Source organism: Rhinopithecus bieti, unplaced genomic scaffold (genome assembly GCF_001698545.2).
Source record: "Rhinopithecus bieti isolate Rb0 unplaced genomic scaffold, ASM169854v2 scaffold_29928, whole genome shotgun sequence".
NCBI classification, from domain to species: domain Eukaryota; kingdom Metazoa; phylum Chordata; class Mammalia; order Primates; family Cercopithecidae; genus Rhinopithecus; species Rhinopithecus bieti.
Window position 1 is genome coordinate 5887509 of NW_016814053.1, and position 6255 is coordinate 5893763.

Here is a 6255-nt window from a genome sequence, read left to right on the forward strand (position 1 = left end):
GATGTGGGCTTTAAGTTGCTAATATTTAAAAAGGCACTTCACTGACTGTGGCAAACACATTTTCAGGAATCACATTTCTGTAAGAAAGATAGCATAGGAGGAAAAAAACGCCTACTGTAAAAATCTTTTGTACACATACCTTGAAGAGCTTATTTCTAGGAATAGTCTGACACTTTCAGAAGATAAACAGTATTATCTCAATCAATTACAAAGATTTTAAGGAAGACGATGCCTCTAAACCCTATGCATTGGTGGAGTTATAATTTATTCATATATCATTTAAGAAAAGCATTGAACCAAACACAACATATAAACACATGAAATTTTCCTTCCTTCCATGTATTCAACACTGAAAGACAGCAAAAGGAAAAGGAGAAAGGAGGTCCAACTTCCCAGGGCTCCCTTCCAGAAAAGAAATTTCCACTTTACTAAGTATGAATGAGAAAAGGCGTGTGCATTAGCATAATTTCCAAGACATTTCTGGATTCCCTAAATAGGAAACAGTATATTTGGGATACTTAAAAAAACAAAAACAAACAAACAAAAAAAACACTTTGTATTTAACTACAAATTGGTCGGGTTTTCTAGAGAAATGGAGGGATGCTAATGTGAGAAACAAGAGATTAAATGTTCAAGGCCATAATAATAATATATGAATTTAATGCTATTCTAGGACTTTTTCCATCCAATTTTAAGTACATAAAAATGATTTGCATATAAGGATTCAGGGACAGAAATATTCTTGTTTTTGTTTTCACGATTTACACAATAACCTTGAGCGGCCTTATTGTATCTTTGCTGCTGTGTTTGCTGACTTGTCGGTGTTTAGATCAAGTTTTAATATTTGCATCTTTAGCTCACCACACAAAGGCAGCTGGTTCAGAGAGGTGAGGAACAGGGAGAGAGGAGTTGTAGGGCTTATCGGGTTATCCAAAAGGCCTTGTGCTCATCCTTTGTAAACAACAAGACATGTCAGCATCCCTGGCTGCTGTCATTGCTGACAGTCCTCTGAAGACCATAAGTGTTGAATTCTTTAAAGCTGGATTGTGCCCCGTGAGAGAAACGATAGTGTGAGATGAGGAGGACTTCGTGGATATCTGAGTACCTTGGGAAAAGAGAGGAATTGAGGCTTTTCACTCAGCAACCTAATGAAAACTAGACAAATAGTCTTGCATTTAATATACAGTTTTCACCAATTCATGCTTCTTTTGTTAGGAACAATTCTAACCTGTATAGGAAAAAAGACAGATATAAGGAAATAATTTCTCATTGACAAGGGAGCTTCAGGTAAAGCAGTGCTTATGAAAGGACAAGAGACTAAGTTTACATTGGTAAATTTTCATTGCACAACCATTTCACTACTTTAACATCATAGACCCCAAAACTTTATGTGCTTGAACAAGTAATCAAATGCAAAGGATAGAACTAAATAATCCATCTGGGACAGCGAGGACTGTATACAAAACACAAAGAATAAAATAGAAGTCTTTAAGGAATATGAATAAGAAATCGTGGCACAGAAGGGAAGACTTGAAAATAAGTTCCAAAAGCAGTATCTAGTGCTTTAAAGAATAATGAACTTTATATGCTCTGCTTTGAAAACCAAAAAAGTATATTTTGAACAAAGATACACTTGTATAAGTTAACAGGATCAATAAAAATCCTAATCCATGTGATTCTTCATTATATCTAACCTCAAACTTTTAAAATGTATAAAATGAATATCAAATTCTTTTCATGGAGACTGATAGCATATGCTGAATTAGAATAAATTTCACATTATAGTATGAAACACTCATAACAGCAACTAGTAATATGCTATATTCAAGACTTCCTTTGTTATGACATTTAAGCTATGGATTTTGTGGTTAATAATGATTCAGGGAAGTGAATTATTTTCCAGTGTTTCCATTTTCTTCTTCTTAGGATAATTCCCTAAAAGTATTTGCTCCATTAAATGGTCTAAAATGTTTGAGAGGACAAAATGTCTTAGGTCTACTTGTAAAATATTAGGCTCCAAAACTTTGAAAAGGATCATCCTTCCAATATCAAATCCATCTTTGAAATAAGGACCATCTATCTCTAAAACAAGGCCAGGACTTAGCATTCCATTAATCTAACAAGATAGTATTTAATTTGGATTTTTACTTGTTTCTATATCATAAACACTACTTGATGATACAGAATAGAATCATAGATTAATCTTCCCAAGTTGGCTTTTTCTTTTATTTTAATCCTCTTCAATCTTCTTGACTGAAACTATCAGACCATTATCTTACATAGCTATAGGTTAAGAACAGAGCCTGGAAGTCTGTCTGAACCACAGAATGCAGAGAACAATGTAGAAAAAGAATTGCAAATTTCTAGAAACTAAATAAAAAGTCACTCGTGTTCCTAATTTTTCTATGAGCAGAAAAGCAAAAGACCCATTGGCATGGCCCAGGCAGATACTACCAAGCAGCTTTCCAAAGAGCAAATGGTAAAATAAAATGAAAAGATTTGCCTGTCATGGGAGTTGGTCAATAAAATGCAACAGTGTTTATTACAACATTTAAAGTCTGTGATTAAGAACACCAAAAGGCCTAAACTAGAAAGGTTTTCAGCCTGTAATTTCCCTGCAGCCCTGGCCTGTACTTCCTTATGAGTTAGCTCAGCGGGGCTTTTTTTCCATGTCCATCATCAGCTTGTAATTATTGCCATTCTCAAAGCTATGCCAGATGGGTCTTTAGAAGCAGGCATGCAGCTTGTTTATGAGAGAAAGAGCTGTAATATTACTCTACACAGAGACCTATCTGGTCCTACTCAAAGAGGCCTGCTCCTCCCTCCCCTCCTCCCCCAGATCTCCCCTACTACCATTCTCTCTGCCTTCCCTAGACATCCTCTCATTTTCAGCTCCCTGTCCCAGCTGAATGGCCTGGTGACGGGCTGGGACCATGGGGGCCAAGAGATAGCTATATCTTAAAGCACATGGCCTAATCAACACCTTTCACCATTCACATATGAAAATGAGGCGACACCCAGGGAAAAACAAACTGTGGACTCTCTCCCCTACATAATGTTGTGCAGAGGCTTACTTAAAACACAACAGCTGAGCATCTACCTTTCAGAATACAGATCTGCAGAGATGCCAAAATGATGCCTTCCGTTTCGCTTTTCTGAAAATTCTTCATTGGCTAGAAGTGAGATTCCCGGCAAGATTCTCCCTTTGCCTGGTAGGAAGGATAAACATTTGTAAGAAGGTTGAGGTCAAGGAGCTGTGCAAAGCAACACAGGGAAAGGCAAGAGCGCCTAAGCCGGGTTCATCTGGTGATAGGCCCTGGGGTGTTAGGTATCCCAGAGGGCCAAGCAGAGCTTCAATCAGCGGTTAATGAGGCAAGACCTGCAACAGATAGCCACTTTTAACTTACAAAAGCTTTTAGATGTCTCTGTTTACTTTGATCCATTTCAGTTAATTTGAGCCTGGTTAGGGTGCATTTTCCTTTTTTTTTCTTTTTTCCTAGATAAACCCCTGCTCCCACCCCANGCATCCACCATGGCAATACCACTGAGGCGTGAGGTGCACCCACCATGGCAATGCCACTGAGGCGTGAGGTCCTGGACAGGGTCCCGGGCCGAGGAGGACATGAGACCATGGGGGACACGGAGACACCGACGCCGGCTCTAGGACAACACCCCGCCCAGGTGACACGAGGTGTCAACAGGGACACACGGGCTCTGTGCTCTCTGCAATGTCCTGGCGATTCCAAAACCAAGCCTCCTCAACCGCCCCGCAAGGCCCGGCAGTCCCCACCACAATCGCCACCACCTTCTCACCCCCACCTCCACCTCCACCTCCACCTCCACCTCCCAAACAATAGTATCATTTACCAACTTTATAGTTGGTAACAAGTTTTGAGATCTTCTGTCAAGGTCGGCAACAATTATATAAAAAACAAGAAAAAAAGGACCTGTACCATAGTCTGACTCTAGGACGAAAATTTCAAAATCCCACCAGCGTAAGATAAATGAAAAGGGTGGCGGGACAGGAAAGGTTGCATTTTCAAGGGAGATTTAGAATTGTTTCTGATTAGGTGAAGTACACGTTCTTTTATCCCTTGTTATTTTACTCGTATGATGAGCAGAGAGCTTTCTTTGTTAAAATGTTTCAGAGCGGATAAAACTAATTTACTGGAATGTGAAATAATCCAGAAAGAAACTGTACCTGATGGTCACAGGCGGGGAAGGCACTTTAATAAACTTGCTGGAGTTTCCAGGGCCCCCGGGCTGTGGCTGGGACTCCTGGTTTGGGAAGCAGGGAAGACTCCTGCGTTAATGGATTTGCACCGTGGGTCAGCCTGTTAATGGGGATGGGCTGGTGTAATGAGCTTTTAATTAGGTCAGCTAGATGTTGACCCCACTGTACTGTATGCCTGCGCCTGGGGGTACCTCCCCACCCTCAGGAGCGGGATAAACAGTCCTGGGAGCCTTCCCAGCATGCCCCAGAAAACCTCGATCCCGGCGTGCTCTGGGCAGCTGCCTTCCCAGCATGCCCCACCGGCCTCACCTGTGCTCTAGACCCGTTCACCGGACATCGATAGCCTCTTGTGGACACCGTTTTCTTAATTCCCTCTCCCTGCTTCCCTCGTGTGCTGTGTTCTTCCAAAGCAGTTTTTCTTCTTTCTTTTTTTCCTTTTTTTTTTTTTTTTTTTTTGAAACAGAGTCTCTCTCGGTCGCCCAGGCTGGAGTGCAGTGGTGCGATCTCGGCTCATTGCAATCTCTGCCTCCCGCGTTCAAGCGATTCTCCTGCCTCAGCCTCCCGAGTAGCTGGGACTACAGGCTTCGGCCACTACGCCCGGCTGATTTTTGTATTTTTAGTAGAGATGGGGTTTCACCGTATTGGCCAGGCCGGTCTCGAATTCCTGACCTAGTGATCCCTTCGCCTCAGCCTCCCAAAGTGCTTGGTTTACAGGCATGAGCCACCGAGCCCGGCAAGTTTTTCTTTGTAAAAAATACATAAATACGTGTGTGTGTGTGTATATATATATACACACACATATAATATTTGAGGCAAATTTGTATATTTATAAAGTCCCTGGGTAATTTAGCTGGTAAAATTAATTTCACAAATACACATGGACAGGTTTGGTTTGACATATATTTTCCTCAAAAATAAACTTTTTTCAAATGAACCATATTCCTATTTTCCACTTCCTACCCCTGCCCTGTCTTCTACATTTCCAGGGAGTATTATGAAGATACGTAATAGAAGGAACAGGATGAAATCCTTCTGCACTTCTACTCTTAAATAAATTGGAACTAAAGTGTTCTCTTTGAAATCCTGTCTACTGAAGACCCTGGGGAACCATCAAGGAACTAAAGTTAGGAAACCTAATTTCTGCTTTGGGTCCTTTTTCTTGGGAAAGGGAAATACTAAGTACCCAACCTTCCAGGAAGGGTTCCAGACACTAAACATGCCTTATCTGTAGCCCTCACATTAGGGTCTCTGTAGTAACAGTTTACGTTTATTTTGCTCTTTACCAAGTCTCGAAAATGAAAGTAAAGTTGGTTTACCACTTAAGAATACTAAATTCTTTGGTTAAAGGGCATTAAATTCAGAGAAAAGTCCAGATGTCTTCAACTATAACAATAATGGTAGCAGTTAATATTATAACAGTAGCTGCTAATAACAGTAATAGTAACAGCTAATATTTATTCAATGCTTATTAAGGGACAACTGTGCTAAATACTTTAGGATTCTGCATAATTTGTAGAGTGTTTAACATACAAGCTTACTAAATTTTTCAGTTAATGATGGTGGCAGTTGCTAAGCTGTAGGCCAAGTTATTCCTTTCATTCACAGTCTAGGGAGAGGTGACACGGGCATGTTGAGTCACTCAAAACAGGCTCAAACCACCCTAAGGAGTTTGCCTGATGAAAGGTTTTCCTTTCCTTCAAAGCCACTTCCTGTGTCACATGACCTATATCACTCCAAAGATAATAACACTTCATGTTTCCAGAACACTTTTATCCAAAGATCTCAAAGCATTTTCAAATGTTAATTAAACCTTCACCATCCTGGAAGATAGCAATGCCAGTCTCACTGTTTAAATACTGTATTCCAGAACACAAGTTGTTCTAATCATTGAAAGGGAAATGGAGGCCTCTCTAAGCAAATCCATTATGCAAGCCACTACCCAAACACTTATGGCACCTAAAATTCTCCTGTGTTTCCTAGGAAACCACTGCAGCATCTTGATTCTAAATTGTCCCCTATTC

At 40.5% G+C, this 6255-nt stretch overlaps 1 long non-coding RNA gene across 2 annotated transcripts in view; it reads right to left on the bottom strand.

Moving 5' to 3' along the window:
- LOC108513643 (uncharacterized) overlaps window positions 1-4439 on the bottom strand; it is a 79226-nt gene extending 74787 nt beyond the window's left edge. The window contains exons 1-3 of one of the 2 annotated variants that reach the window (XR_001880967.1): window positions 4202-4439; window positions 3101-3209; window positions 753-1228 (exon numbers count right to left, since the gene is read on the bottom strand). This is a non-coding gene — a long non-coding RNA (uncharacterized LOC108513643). Of the gene's footprint in view, window positions 1-752; window positions 1229-3100; window positions 3210-4201 lie in introns of those variants that run through there. The other variant, XR_001880968.1, reaches the window with a different exon arrangement.
- Between the last annotated feature and the right edge of the window lie 1816 nt (window positions 4440-6255).